The 16,677-nt window shown below is 40.3% G+C and overlaps 1 long non-coding RNA gene across 1 annotated transcript in view; it reads left to right on the forward strand.

Annotated features, from left to right (window-relative positions):
- The window catches only part of LOC122554453, a 47,760-nt gene extending 31,322 nt beyond the window's left edge, over window positions 1–16,438 (forward strand). The window contains exons 2-3 of the long non-coding RNA XR_006313001.1: window positions 14,918–14,954; window positions 16,103–16,438. This is a non-coding gene — a long non-coding RNA (uncharacterized LOC122554453). The remainder of the gene's footprint in view (window positions 1–14,917; window positions 14,955–16,102) is intronic.
- The last annotated feature ends 239 nt before the right edge of the window (window positions 16,439–16,677 follow it).

The raw sequence follows: 16,677 nt of genomic DNA on the forward strand, positions 1-16,677 counted from the left end.
TAAGATTCGCATCCAACAGCACTTATGGCAGATATAATCCGCAGTAACCCTCAAACTCTCTTTAAACTCCCACATCTGACAAGAAGTACATGTCACTGCAAAGGCCATTTTTGCTCCTTCACAATCTACAGACCAAAAAATAACACCGTCTTATTCCTCTACAAACACTGCCCCAGGTTAAATTAATAGCTATGGTTTATATTTTAAGTTTAATCAAGAGACTTATCTCAAAAAACATATAATCAAGAAAGAATACACTATACTCACTACTGCAGCCTTTCTTTTGGACAGACTTAAAACAACAATTAACTTACCTGATTCTGTGCTGTGAACTTCGCCCAAGAGTTCCTCCAAGATTAGTTGTGAATTTCACTGTTTGTTAATTTTCCCAGTTGCACTCCGATGTCCAGCGATACACGAATTCAAACAGCAAAGGCGGTAACTGTGCAGGTTCTCTCTCTCTCTCTCTCCTCCACTGTCCTCACCAGACTTTGTCTGCTCTTCCCCTTTTAAACTGATGTTGTTTTGACTTTTATTTTCCAAAGTTTATATCTTCTAGATATAAAGGCCAACATTCCACTGAGCTTTCTCATTATTTTCTGCACCTGTTTGCGTCAAATCTCGCAACCTAGAATTTCAGAATCTTTATTACATTTTTAAAAATGCAACATTTTTTGTTTGTTATGTGATATTAAAATTATCCAAGATATTGACTTCTTGAACCAATACACTGGTATTTGTTCAGTGCCTATTTGCAGATTATTGGCTTAGGACAATTACATGATGAATACTTACATTCACTAGAATATTTAATCAGGCAATAACTTATACTTGATCACAAGTTAAAGTAAATTAATTGCCAATGAGCCACATAATCAAAGCATGAAACTGATTTTTGGAGATACAAATTAACACAATAGCATTGATTATAATCTTGGAATCGTCCATAGGGAGGACTGGAGAATTGCAAACTTTACATCTTTGATCAAAAAAACTTATAAGGATTAAGCCCAGTAACTACGGACTTATCAATTTATCTTCAGTGGTGGGGAAACTTCTCAGGACAAATATTCAGGATTGAACTGTAGTTACATGAGAAAATGTAGGTTGATTACAAAGGGATTGATTGACTCCTTATTTGCACAGATTCCTAAATGTGTCAGGCAGGTGGAGAGACCAGTGAGAAAAACATATAGTATCCTGGATTTATTAATATGGACATAGGGTACAAGTGCAAGGAAATTATGCTGAACTTGTAAAAGGCACCTGTTTGACCTCAGTTCAAATATTGTGTGCAGTTCTGGGCATCACATTATAGAATCATAGAGATGTACAGCACAGAAACAGACCCTTCAGTCCAACTCAACCTTGCTAACCAGATATCCTAACCTAATCTATCCCATTTGCCAGCATTTTACCCAAAGCCCTCTAAACCCTTCCAATTCATATACCCATCCAGATGCCTTTTAATGTTGTAAATGTACCAGCCTCCACCAATTCTTCTGGCAGCTCATTCCATACATGCACCATCCTCTGCGTGAAAAGATTGTCTCTTAGGTCTCTTTTAAATCTTTCCCCTCTCACCCTAAGCCTATGCCCTCTAGTTCTGGACTCCCCCATCACAGGCAAAAGATCTTGTGTATTTATCTTATCCATGCCCCTCATGATTTTATAAGGCCATCACTCAGCCTCCGTGCTCCAGGTTGCAACAAATTGGAGAGAGTGCAGAAGAAATTTGCAAGAATAGATCCAGGGATGAGAAACTTCAGTTATCGGGATAGATTGGAAAAGATGGGACTGTTCTCCATGGAGAAAAGGCTAAGAAGATATCTATAGAAGTTTCAAAATTCATGAGACCTGAACAGAGAGAAACGGGTTTCTACTTGTAAAAAGATTCAGAATGATAGGGCACAGATTTAAAGTGATTTGCAAAAGTAGCAAATGTAATATGAAAATGTCATTTCAGACAAGTAGTTTGGGTCTGGAATGCCTTGCTGGAAGTGTGGCGAAGGCATATTCAATTGAGACATTCAGGTGGGAATTAGATGGCTATTTTAATAAAACAATATGCAAGGGAATGAGGAAAAGACAGAAAAATGGTTCTCAGTCATAATGCTCATTTGGAGAGTAAGTGCAGATACATCGGGTCAAATAGCCTCCTTCACTGGCATAGCACGTTTGTGACTCTGTGATTACTGCTGTAATCCTACTTTTGATTGATTAATAAAGACCCAATATCAGGGTGCAGTAAAACAGTTCAACGTGCACCTTTGACTGGCAAAACAAATTATTTTGACAATATTTGCTTATGGAATGTGTTACCGAACTGCTGTATCACCAGAAAATGAGTTAAAAATCAACAGGCAGCATGCAGTCCAAACATCTTTCTCAACAGCAACACTTAACAGATGGTAGGAAGCAGGTCATCTAGCTACCCACTCTGTTTGAGAAAGATGTGTGGTGTGATGGTACTTGGAATTGGGGGAGAAAAATTACATACAAAGCTGGGCAAAAAGGATTTGTCAAATAAAGTCTGAATGACTTAGTTTTTAGCATATAAGTTCATTGGTAGTGATTATCATGCATTGTGCAATAAAGGATGCACTGATGATATGCCAAATTAAAGACTTTTAATGACTGTGTAATTTCCTAATGTCTGTGGTAATGTAATTTAATTCTGTCTCATGATAGCATAATAGTATAGTAGGTGTAAAATTACTGTTATAATCAAACAAGTGATGTGTACAAGCTATGACCTCAAAATGAAAAGAAAATTGTTCCTGACTTGTGATGTGGAAGGTCTTCTGTTACTGATTTTAATACTTAAATGCACAAGAAGACAATGGACTTCAATAACTTAAAATGCAAATCATTTCTCTGGTGCTAATGAAAAAGAACTGGAATTTCCGTTCACTACTTTATATACAGAATGTTATCGATTTTGATCTATTCATCACATTAGTAACAATGATTAGAAGGAACTCTGAGGACCCAAGACAAAGAAATATTAAATGTGCAATGAGTATAATGAAATAACTAAATATTCATGACACTCAACATTCCCTGATCTTTGATTCTCTAAAATTATGCAAATTATCTGTTTATAATATGGAGCAAATGCAGTAGATGTCATATATCCTTGTTATTTTATTCAAATTTAGGTACAGACAATTATTTAAGATAACAAAAGCACACAAAACACATCATAATATGAGAACAGGAACAAATTATGGATTATCATCTGCACTCATGTCATAATTTGAGTCTTACCGAGTTCTGCAAATTTGCCAAGCCAGCTATTTTACGAAGTTCAGTATTTTAAAATGTTTCCAGCACACAGAAGACCATTTAACCTACAGGACAGTGTTTATGTCCCACATGGGATTTTGCTGACCTCCCTTCCAGTAATCTCAACAACAAACCTTCTGCTGCTCGTTGGATGCTGCCTGAATTGCTGTGCTCTTCCAGCACCACTGATCCAGAATCTGGTTTCCAGCACCTGCAGTTATTGTTTTTACCTCGTTGACTTCTACTGGTTTAACCAAGCAAGGAGAGAATTGGCTCCTTTTTTTTAAACCCCTCTCAGTCGGTCACAACAACTACTATTTATTTTTAACACACAGCTATATATATATATATATATCTATATATTCAAGTGAAGATATAGTTAGCTCAATCAAAATGAATAAACCAATTATCAAGGATTTCTTGAGTGAAAGAAAAAAAATTATCTACTAACCACAAGAAAATTAATAAAATCCCAGCATCAAACACACACAAAAGCACTACATTTAAAATGGAGAGAGTCCGATACAGACAAAGATAATAAAGGTTATGCAGTTAGACAGTCCTTTGGGGCTTTTGCATGTATTAACCTGAGAACAGAATTGTTTAATTGGTATCCTCAGAAGTGACAAATTTTGCAGGTACCTTTGAATTATTAACAAATTATATTTTCCAATTTTTTTTTGTACGGAGCATTGAATTCTGAGATGATGACAGAAACTGGCAGGAAGAAAGAGTTCCAGTTTTTGTTTACAAATCCATTTTTCTTTTCTGCCTTACTACTCAAAAATGGCTGTTGAAATTTAGTTCAGTGTGTATTCTTGAATCTTTCTGTGTAATCTTCCTTAGCTGGCTAACTGGCAAGTGAGACTTTCATCTTCCAAGAAATGAGATTATCATACAAGTGTGAACAAAAACAGGAGATGTGGATTTCCTGACTGACTCAGTTGCTTGGTTTCAATGTCTTTAGACAGAAAAAGGTAATCTCACTGCAGATGGTTTCCCATGAAGCTTGCTGCAATCTGTGTTCAGTTGACCACTGCAACCAATTTATACCATATTTCTTCCTTTTCAAAAAAGCATTTTAATCCATGAGAAGTCACAGATACACAAATTGGATGATGTAAGTGAAAATTCAACAGTCTATATTAGCCGCTATTGTAACACTATACCTGTTTCGTTCTTGAGCTTTCCTTGTTTTGGGTTCAATACAACATCTATGTTGAAGCAATTATTTCCATTTGGTAAGAAGCTTCATATTGTATTCCCTAGAAAAAGACATTTCTCTGGGAACCCATTAGATTGATTACTGACTATCTTATATTTACACTTCTTCCTTCTGTATTTGGCTACAAATACAAACCTCTTCTACATGTCTATCTAATCTAGCCATTTCACAACCCTCCTGACCCCTCTCAGGTCGTTCTGCACTGTCCTCCTTTTTTCAAGAGAACAGCTGTCCTCTGAAGACCAAGAAAATTGTTTTAAAATTATGAAAAGTCACAGCTGCTCCACAAGATAGTCAAAGGTCTTAACAATGATGGAACAGCTATGATCGGTTTGGATAGTTTATTCTGTTGCAAACCCACCCCATTGTGAGGTCATCTCATACTAACCATTTGGACTTGCTGTGAATTGTCCTAGTGATGAGTAAAAAAAAATCCCATTAAAATGAGAGGAAAGCCTTTATTAATCTCCATAATTGGCCTCAATTGTCTACTCCATATCTTGTGATAGGGTAACCACCCTGAGTCCAATTCCACCATTCTAAAAATGGCTTAGGGATAGGGTTGTGCACCCAATTTGACATGATGGCTGTCACTGCATATTTCTGTGGTTACCTAATTCTAACCCTGTCAGGAATTGTTAAAAATTCAAAGTTATAAATTTCACAATTCATAACTGGGACAAGAGGTGAGCAGTAATCCCCTGAGGCTTTGTAAGTGTAACTATATAATTGTCAATGTGAAAATAGAAATCACACTAATAAAGTGGTAATAATGCCATTTACAATTCTTATTCCTATCTGAAAGACGGCTGTTGTCTTTTCTCTTCAGGTCCCTAAAATAACAAGCACTTAGTACCAGGTAACCAGGCTAATTACTTTATGACTTGGGCACTCATTGACACAAATATAGATGCTGTAAATGTTGTGGTGTTCTAAATCATCAAATTTAAGAGAAACATGTGGCATGTAATAAGAAGATGTGGGTGTAAGAAAACACTGAGACAGGCATTCAGCATTACCTAGAAGAGCAGGCAAGAAAAGGAACATGAATCAAACAGTCAGCAGCACCAAGCGATGTGGGCAAGGGAATATACTTAGACAGGCAGTCAGGAACACTTAGAAAAGGTGAGAGAAGGACCCTGAGAAAGGCAGTCAGTAGATCAGAGAAGAGGAGTTGAGTTGAGGATGCCAAAACAGGCAGCCAGTGTCACTGAGAAGAACAGCAAGAAAAGGACCCTGAGAAAGGCAGCCACATTTAGCACTAGATTGATTGGAGCTGAATAATAAGTATTTTTGCATTTTCTTTCTCATTACACGTTGAAGAAAACAGTATGAAGGCATGTTGATGGCATGGCAAGAAAGGTTGGCTGGACAGCAAGCCTACCATGGCTGTTTCATGTGGCCTGGATGATCACTTGTGCGGGATGTGGTTCCGGCTCTAAAACTCTGAGCTCCAGGTTTTGGAACTTGAGTGCTAACTGCAGTCACTGTGGTACATCAGTGAAGCTGAGAACATTGAAAATAGGAACAGGTGTTTGGGTTTTTCAGCCATTCAGTCCTTTGGTCATTCATTAAAATCATGGTTGATCATCCAACTTAATAACCTCTTTCCCCAGATCCTTTGATCTCTTTAGCCGCAGCTGCTATATCCAACTCTTTCTTGAAAGCATACAATATTTTGGCCTTGACTTTGGTTGTGAGTTCTACAGGCTCACCATCATCAAGTGAGGTGAAAAGATGTCTCCTCACTTCAGTCCTAAATGGTTTAGCCAGTATCCTTAGACTGTGACCCTTGGTTCAGGTCACCTCTGTCAGGCCAAAGTGGTCATGTTTTAGAAGTGACCTGTATAATGAAAGGGGAGTGGTCAGCTCTCTAACTGGCCAGTTCAGTCCAGAACGAGTTAGGAGTTCAGCTGTGTGGAAACAGGCTGCCCTTCTAACTTCAATCTGTAAGCATTTGTTCCATTTTTATTGTTTTTTTAAGGGGTTTGCTTATTGGGACTGTTGTGTACATTCGGAACAACATAGTTTGGACAGACTGAGCTCTGAAGGGGTTCTTTATTCTGTTCTTTGTGTTCCATTGTGCAATTTTGTGAATGAAATTTTGTCTGTTTTAAAACCTGGTAGTCAACCTAGCTAACTTAGACAATAGACAATAGGTGCAGGAGTAGGCCATTCTGCCCTTCAAGCCTGCACTACTATTCAATATGATCATGGCTGATCATCCTTAATCAGTATCCTGTCCTTATCTCCATAACCCTTGATTCCACTATCCTTGAGAGCTCTATCCAACTCTTTCTTAAATGAATCCAGAGACTGGGTCTCCACTGCCCCCTGGGGCAGAGCATTCCACACAGCCACCACTCTCTGGGTGAAGAAGTTTCTCCTCATCTCTGTCCTAAATGATCTATCCTGTATTTTTAAGGTGTGTCCTTTGGTTCGGCACACACCCATCAGCGGAAACATGTTTCCTGCCTCCAGAGTGACCAATCCTTTAATAATCTTATATGTCTCAATCAGATCCCCTCACAGTCTCCTAAGCTCAAGGGTATACTACAAGCCCAATCGCTTCAGTCTTTCAGTGTCAGGTAATCCCGCCATTCCAGAATTGACCTCGTGAACCTACGCTGCACTCCCTCAATAGCCAGAATGTCTTTCCTCAAATTTGGAGACCAGAGCTGCACACAGTACTCCAGGTGTGGTCTCACCAGGGCCCTGTACAGCTGCAGAAGAAGCTCTTTGCTTCTGTACTCAATCCCTCTTGTTATGAAGGCCAGCAATGTATTAGCCTTCTTCACTACCTGTTGTACCTGCATGCTTACCTTCATTGACTGGTGTACAAGAACACCCAGATTGTCTGTACTGCCCCTTTACCTAAATTGATTCCATTCAGGTAGTAATCTGCCTTCCTGTTTTGCCACCAAAGGGGATAATCATATATTTATCCACATTAAACTGCATCTGCCATGCATCTGACCACTAACCTAACCTGTCCAGGTCACCCTGTAGACTCCTAATATCCTCCTCACATTTCACCCTGCCACCCAGCTTAGTATCATCAGCAAATTTGCTAATGTTATTACTAATACCATCTTCTATATCATTAATATATAATGTAAAAAGCTGCAGTCCCAGCACTGATCCCTATGGTACCCCACTGGTCACTGCCTGCCATTCCAAAATGGAGCTGTTTATCACTACTCTTTGTTTCCTGTCAGCCAACCAACTTTCAATCCAAGTTATTTCTTTGCCCCCAATACCATGCGCCCTAGGTTTGCTCACTAACCTCCTATGTAACTTACTTTGGGTAATTTTCACTGTACAGTTACCAAAACAAGTTGCAAAGTTATGGTCTGGGCTGTCTGTTTAAGAATACTTTGAGTGATCTGACTTAATCCATAACAGATTGGGGGCTCTTTACGGGACTTTAAACAGTGAGTTGTAGGTGCCAGTGTCTTTATTTTGGATGTTGGTTTGGTTGGGTAGACAAAGCTTGGGACAGTCATGGCTCTTTCAGTGGCAAAACGTTTTCTGGAAATGGATGCAGTGACTTTGGAAGTTTTGCAAAAGGTGAATAAGACCAAGCTGCAGGAATTAGCAGACCAGCTGTGATTGGACTTGCCTGCTTCTGTGAGGAAAGATGAGATAAATACAGCAGTAGCTCAGTATTTAAACTTGCTGGAGAAACCATCAGAATCTGTAAAGGTGGCAAGAATTTAAATGCAAGTTCTAGTGAGGTCTTCACATCACTATCAGAAGAGGTTTCTGTGGGGGGGGGGGGGGGGGGGATGAGGAGGTGAAAAAAGCCATTTTAAGTGCATATGAGCTTGTACTAGAAGCCTGTAGGCAAAGTTTCAGGAATCTAAGTAGGGACCCTGGTCAAACCTATGTTGAGTTTGAAAAGATCAAATAGAGTAATTTCGATAGATGGATAAGAGCTTTAAAGATCAAGCAAACCTATGATGCCCTTAGAGAGGTCATTATTTTGGATGAATTCAAAAATCCACTGCTTGAAGTAGTGCAAACCTGTGGAAGAAGAGAGAGTTAAAATGACAAGGTTAGCAGCTGAAGCGGCTGATGATTATGAGCTCCATAAAACTTGGTATGGCTTCCAGAATCAATTTCAGTCCATGAGAGATAGAAATTGGGGCAAAGAGAAATCCTCATGTGGAAAGGGAAAGGTAGATCTCAGTGGAGATCAAAAGGATAACTTATCAAAGGGTAAAAAAGAAACCCTTGAGGGGGACAAAGGAGTATGAGATTAGGTTGGGATATCTGGTCAGTATTGATGATTTGGACTGAAGGGTCTGTGTTCATGGTGCACATCTCTATGACTATGATGCTATGTACTCCTGAAAGACTATTGCCAGAAAAGGTACTGGTAACAGGAATTCATAGTGAGACAAAAAGTTCTCAATTATGTAAAGTGGGGCAAGAGAGTCCAGAGAAGAGTAGATAATTTGTGGTACAAGTACTGGACAAACTCTCAGGTCCAGGAGTACAATTTGTCATTGCATATGATATCGCTGATTCACCAGTAGGCGTGCTGCCTACTCTATTTGCAAAGCCAGTGGAGACACAGGCAACTGAAGCAATGAAGGGTGTTTAACCAGGAATGTTTCCAGACTGTGTGGTCACAAGATGGCAGATGTACAAGTTGAAGCAGGTGAGATCAAAAGGCACAGATAAGGAAGCTGACATAGCTTTATCAGGGACCTTTTTTGATCAGATAAGTGGGACAGAGCAGGAGCAACTAAGTAAACATGCAAATAATTTTAGCTCTCCCAGGCTGATTGAGAATTTAAAACAGTTGTAGCAAAAGGCATATACAGAGAAGGAGAGTAAATACATTCCTGTGTATTATTAATTAACAAATGATGTCTTAATGAGGAAATGGAGACCATCACACATTCAAGCAGACGAGAAATGGGCAGAGATTCATCAAATTGTTTACCAGTGGGTTATAGAAAGGAGTGCTGCGAATGGCACATGAGCTACCACTTGGAGGTCATTTAGGGGTGAAGAATATAACAGGCTAAAATACAGAGACATTTTTACTGGCCTGGACTACACAGAGATGTAGTTGAATTTTGCCAGATGTCTCATACATGTCAGCTAATTGGAAAACCACAGGCAGTAATAAAACCTGCACCTTTAATACCTATTCCAGCATTTGAGGAACCTTTCATGAGAGTCTTGATTGATTGCGTAGGTCCCCTACCTCAAATAAATTGTGGGAATATGTATTTATTAACAATAATGGATATGTCGACTAGATTTCCAGAGACAATCCCATTGCGCAACATCACAACAAAAAGAGTTGTAGAAGAATTACTTTAATCTTTTACTAGATACAGACTACCAATAAATATCCAGTCAGATCAAGGATCAAACTTCACATCCAAACTACTCAAGGCGGTTATGGATAACTTGGAAATAAAGCAATTCAGATCTACTGTCTACCATCCAGAATCGCAGGGAGCGCTAGAGAAATGGCATCAAATACTAAAGACCATGTGAGGGCTTTCATCAGGATTATCCAGATGATTGGGATAAGGGAGTTATGTTTGTACGTTTTGCGATCAGAGTGCACCGAATGAATTGACCAAATTCAGTCCACATGAATTAATTTTTGAGCATGAAGTAAGAAGACTAATTAATTAGTCAGAATTCAGAAACCACCCAATTGGACTGTGTGTCAAATTTTAGAGAATGGTTAAATAGAGCTGGAGAATTGGCTGGATACAATGAAACAGGAAGTGGATAAGAAATCACAAATTTGCAGTTTTGCAACTGGGGGTAAGTATTGGTGTTACCTCCAGTAACAGGTGAGCCTTTAAAAACAAGGTTTAGTGGACCATATCAAATCGAGTGGAAATTGAGTGAGGTGAACTACTTGAAAAGCAGGAGACAACAGCTTCGCTTCACTTGGAGGACGTCACTGATGATGTTACCTAGCCAGGTAATGAAATGTCTGCATATCAAACCTACAGCTCAGCGAGCAAATCTACACCCTAAAGTTATTACTATCACATGGGAAGACAAGCAGGAATAAGCTGGGAAGTACTAACCTAATTGTACATGATGTAGAAATAAGAGATGCTGTTCTGATTAAGCAACATTCTTATGGGCATAATCCTCTAAAGTTGGCACAGATTCAGAAGGAGATAGAGCGCATGCTCCAAGATGGCATAATCGAAGTGAGTTACAGTGACTGGAGCTCACCCATAGTCACGGTGCCAAAGCCAGATGGTACCCAATGGTTATATGTGGACTATTGCAAAGTCAACGCCGTTACAAAGACTGATGCATATCCAATTCCACGGTTGGAGTACTGTGTCAAAAAAGTGGGACAAGCAACTTACATTTCTAAATTGGACTTGCTCAGAAGCTACTGGCAAGTACCTCTGTCAGAGAAAGCAAAGGCAATTTCAGCTTTATAACGCCAAATGTACTATATCAGTTCAAAGTCTTGCCGTTTGGTATGAAAAACGCTCCAGTCACATTTAAGGGACTGATTAATAAGGTCATTGCTGGGTTACCCAATTGTGTTGTTCACAATGATGACCTGGTGATTTATAGTCACTCAGGGAAGGAACATTTACAGCATTTATTGGACCTATTCGATTGACTTCTGAAGGCAGGCATGGTGGTAAACCAAGCTAAAAGGGAATTTGTCAAAGCCCAAGTCACCTTCCTGAGCCATGCTATTGGACAGGGACAAATGGCCCCACAGGATGTGTAAACAAAAGTAATTGGGGAAATACCCACACCATCACGAAAAAAGCAGTATAATGTTTACTGGGATTGAGTGGATTTTACCAAACGTTTGTGCCGAACTTTAGCAGTATGGCTGATCCACTCACCAAATTGTTAAAATAAGGGCAAGAAGTTTCAGTGGACAGAGGACTGTCAAAAGGCACTTGACAGCCAAAAAACTGGGTTAACTACTGCCCCAGTATTACACACCGGATTCCACGAAGCCTTTCAAAGTGGCTATCGATGCCAGTGATGTGTGTGTCAATATGGTGCTCGTGTAGGAGGATGACGAGGGAATAGAAAGACCCATTGGGTATTTTTCCAGGAAGTTGAATGTTCATCAACAGGAATATTCAATGCTGGAGAAAGAGACTTTAAACTTGCTGTTAGCATGACAACATTTCAGTGTTTATATTGCCAGCAATGTATCTGAGACAATCGTATACACTGTTCATAACCCATTGACATTTGTGGAAAAATTTAAGGACAAAAGTGCCAGACTGTTTAGCTGGAACTTGTTGTTGCAGCCATTCAACTTCACAACTGTATATGTGGCAGACCACGAAAACCTGATTGCCAATGTGTTATCGAGACTCGAATGCTTTCGGTGGTGGGTGTGGCGCGGCCTGAATTCACATGTGGTTGTGCATGTTTGCATGTGTATAGTTAGCATCGTGTATATGTGTTTTAGACTAGTAACCAATTTGTTTTTGAAGTGTTTTAAAAATGAAACCATCTTTTGATATTAATGGGTTTTTTTAAGGGAGGTCCCTTTTTAATATAAGGTATTCTTTTTTCTCAAGGATACTGTGTCCTTGTTTTTTTTCAGAGGGGTCATAAAACCATCCCGGCTCCGAGGTGACTAGTTTGGTACAGCAATGAAAAAGGATGTAAATAGATGAGACTTGTGGAGAAAGTCGTCATGTTTTAGAAGTAACCTGTATAATGAAAGGGGAGTAGTCAGCTCTCTAGCTGAGCAGTTCAGTTCAGAACTAGTTACGACTTCACCTGTGTGGAAACAGGCTGTGAAACCCTCTCTCTCCTGCCCTTGTAACTTCAACTTGTAAACATTTGTTCCATTTTTACTGATTTTTTACTGATATTGGGACTGTTGTGTATATTCAGAACAGCATAATTAAGTCTAGGCTGGATAGAATGAGTTCTGTATGGGTTCTTTATTCTGTTCTTTGTGTTTTATTGTGTAATTTTGTGAATACTTTTTTGTCTGCTTAAAAACCTGGTAGTCAACAGAGCTAACTTACTCCAGGTAATTATCACTGTACATTTACTGAAACAAATTGCAAAGTTATGGTCTGGGCTGCCCACTTAAAAATATTTTGAGTGGTCTGGCCAAGTCCATAACAACTTCCTCTGGCAGGTCATTTCATACTCGCACCACACTCTGACTGAAAATGTTGCCCCTTACGTCCCTTTTATATCGTTCCCCTCTTACACAAGACCTATGCACTCTACTGGTTCTGGACTCCCCCACCCCAGGGAAAAGACCTTGTTTATTTATTCTCTCCATGCCCTTGATGATTTTGTAACTCTATATAGGGTCATTCCTCGGCCTCCGATGCTACCCAGCCTATTCAGCCTTTCCCTGTAGTTCAAATCCTCCAACCCTGGCAACATCCTGTATGTCTTTTCTGAACCCTTTCAAGTTTCACAATATCCTTCCGATAGGAAGGAGACCAGAATTGCACGCAATATTCCAAAAGTGGCCTAACCAATGTCCTGTACAGCCGCAACATGACCTCCCAACTCTTGTACTCAATACTTTGGCCAATAATAGAAAACATACCAAACGCCTTCTTCACTATCCTATCTACCTGCGACTCCACTTTCAAGGAGCTATGAACCTGCACTCCAAGGTCTCTTTATTCAGCACCAAAGGTAGAAGACAGAGGGTGGTGGTGGAGGGTTGTTTTTCAGACTGGAGGCCTGTGACCAGTGGAGTGCCACAAGGATCGAGCATAAGAGGTACAGTTAGTAAGTTTGCAGATGACACCAAAATTGGAGGTGTAGTGGACAGCGAAAAGGGTTACCTCAGATTACAACAGGATCTGGACCAGATGGGCCAATGGGCTGAGAAGTGGCAGATAGAGTTTAATTCAGATAACTGTGAGGTGCTGCATTTTGGGAAATCAAATCTTAGCAGGACATATACACTTAATGGTAAGGTCCTAGGGAATGTTGTTGAACAAAGAGACCTTGGAGTGCAGGTTCATAGCTCCTTGAAAGTGGAGTCGCAGGTAGATAGGAAAGTGAAGAAGTTGTTTGGTATGCTTTCCTTTATTGGTCAGAGTATTGAGTACATGAGTTGGGAGGTCATGTTGCGGCTGTATAGGACATTGGTTAGGCCACTGTTGGAATATTGTGTGCAGTTCTGGTCTCCTTCCTATCAGAAAGATGTTGTGAAACCTGAAAGGGTTCAGAAAAGATTTACAAGGATGTTGTTAGGGTTGGAGGATTTGAGCTACAGGGAGAGGCTGAACAGGCTAGAGCTGTTTCCCCTGGAGTGTCAGAGGCTGAGGGGTAATCTTGTAGAGGTTTACAAAATTATGAGAGGCATGGATAGGATAAATAGACAAAGTCTTTTCCCTGGGGTGGGGGAGTCCAGAAATAGAGGGCATAGGTTTAGGGTGAGAGGGGAAAGATATAAAAGAGACCTAAGGGGGAACATTTTCACGTAGAGGGTTGTACATGTATGGAATGAGCTGCCAGAGGATGTGGCAGAGGCTGGTACAATTGCAACATTTAAGAGTCATTTGGATGGGTATATGAATAGGAAGGGTTTGGAGGGATATGGCTGGGTGCTGGCAGTGGGACAAGATTGGGTTGGGGTATCTGGTCGGCATGGACGGGTTGGACCGAAGGGTCTGTTTCCATGCTGAAGCATATAATTCAGAAACATGGAGTGAATTAATTTTCCCTGGTTGGAAAATGGTACAGAAGTGTGGGCTTTAGATATCTGGCACATTGAAATCAGGGGCACGTAGCAGGGTTTTGTATAAGGAGGACTATTACACCTTAGCAGGACTGGAAATTATATCCTTGAAGGAGATTTGCTGGTTCTCTTGGGGTGGGTTTAAACTTGTCTGGGTATTGGGGATTGGGTTGAGTCTGGATCTGGATGGAATGTTCTTCAGAAAGTCAATGTGGACCTGATCGGCCAAGTGACTTCTTAACACACTGTAGGGATTCTATGAATGAAAAGTGATCTCATGGGAACTTGCAAAATTCTTAAAAGGATAGACAGAGTAGATGCAGAAAGGACATTTTCCTGAGTATTACGTCTGGAACCGTGACAGTAGCAGAATAAAACAAATAGCTGTTTAGCACTGAGATGAGGAGGAATATCTTCACTTGGAAGATGGTAAATCTTTGGAATTCTCGACCTCAAAGGACTGTGGAAGTTTGGACACAAGGTTTGGACACAGAGTGTAAATTTCTAGTTACTAATGAAATCAAGGGACATGGAAATAATGAACAAATATGACATTAAGGTTGATGATTAACTGTGATCTAAAATGGGGTTGAAGAATGGAGGGACTGTATGGCCTACTCTTGCTTTTAACTTCCTTTTGTGAAGAGAATTAACATGTTGTCAGCCCTTTTATATTGTCTCCTTTTCTTTTTCAGTCTACTCAGCGAACAGCATTGTGAAAAAGACAGCCAAGTAAGTAAACATTTGCCTGTCTGTACACAGCTTCACCGGCGGGAACTCCTCAGCTGTATTGACTTGTGGTAAAACATAGAAACCTGGGGCTCAATATTACCAAAAATCAGCTAAGTGACCTCTGCCACTCTCACAGCTCTCCAGATTGCATCACATCCCCTTTTGTCTGCTCTAGTTTTGGTGTACAGAGCACAGCATCCCAGGATTATGCAGCACACTCTGTCTGGAGTGCACTGCAAGGCTCCTAATACTGATCCAAGCATTGGAACGTCATCTTCAGCAGACCTTTCAGCTGTTCCATAATTGTTTTGTAATTTAAACTGTTGCAGACTCTAAGGTGTAGTATTGATGATCACAGGTGATGTTTCTGCTAATAAACTCAGCTACATTGTAATATAGTGCTCCTAACACAACTTGTGTAAAAACTATTTATACCCTACACTTGGGGAAAGCCAACTACATTGCCAAAGCATCCTGCCTGGGCTGTTTTATCACAGGGAAAACCAGATGAAATGGTGTGATCTGACACAATTGGCATAGTAGCAGACTTGATACATTTGTGGGTGGACAACCAAGCTCCCGAGTGGCTCTTTGACAGGAGCCAGTAATATAAAGTTCAATGCAGCTGTCACCTCAATGGTGACTGGGATAAGTTGGCCACACTCCTTCAGGCTGCAGGTCCCTCTCCAGTAATTTGACATAGTCTAGTGGCAGTGACCCAAGATATCCTCAGTTTGCAGTGACAATGGGTCTTGTTCATCTGAAGGCTAAGTACTGCTGTGTACCAAAGTATGTTCAGACCTGTATTGTAAATGGATTAGTATTGTGCCATGATGTTATGTTGAAGCTGGTACATGCCAGATATAATGTCTATAGATGTGTGGGAGTTGAGGGGAGTTGGTGAGGATGTTCACTACCCTTGGAGTGTGCTCTAAGATGTTGGTCACTGGTGTCTGAGATGGAGGAGCAAGTGCTGAGCTGGAGTCAGCAGTTAACTGCTCTGACTTTCATGTTGGGAATTGTTGCCATTCTCACTAGTGAGAATATCATCTCACTGTCCAACACGGTTGGAGGAAGCGACTTTTTACTCTTAACATCAAGAAGCTACTCTCTACCAATCTTACCAACCTTTTCATCGATGCCCACAGGTTTAGTGCCTGGAATGATTGCATTCTGGATATCCATGAGCCCTGGTCAAAACTTCAGAGGAATAATTTGATGGGAAAATGAACAGACTGTCTCAGTTCTGTAAAGACTTTGCTTTGACCATCAGCATCAGAAAGATAAATAGCCTGATCAGATGTTGTTATGCCACTATCATCCATCAGCAATGTCACTTTGATACTAAATTTTATTGATAGCTTCCCTTATCTAGGCTCCACAATCACTGGCATTTCTCACTGAATGCTGAAATTCTAGTGATTGTGATGAGGTCAGCCAGCTGGACCTCATAGGATATAAATTCCCTGATTGGTGTGGTTAATCTGGTCCAATCAGGAAGCCCTGGCTGACAGAAAAGAATAGTAGAAAGTGAAGACTGCGGATGCTGGAGGTCAGAGTCGAGAGTGTGGTGCTGGAAAAGCACAGCAGATCAGGCAGCATCCGAGGAGCAGGAGAATCGAAGTTTCAGGCATAAGCCCTTCATCAGGACTCCTAGCAAACAAGAACAACAAACATTGAACTACCAAATCCATGTCCTGAGTATACTCTGATAACTTGTTCC

The sequence above is a fragment of the Chiloscyllium plagiosum genome, chromosome 1 (genome assembly GCF_004010195.1).
Source record: "Chiloscyllium plagiosum isolate BGI_BamShark_2017 chromosome 1, ASM401019v2, whole genome shotgun sequence".
Lineage (NCBI taxonomy): Eukaryota > Metazoa > Chordata > Chondrichthyes > Orectolobiformes > Hemiscylliidae > Chiloscyllium > Chiloscyllium plagiosum.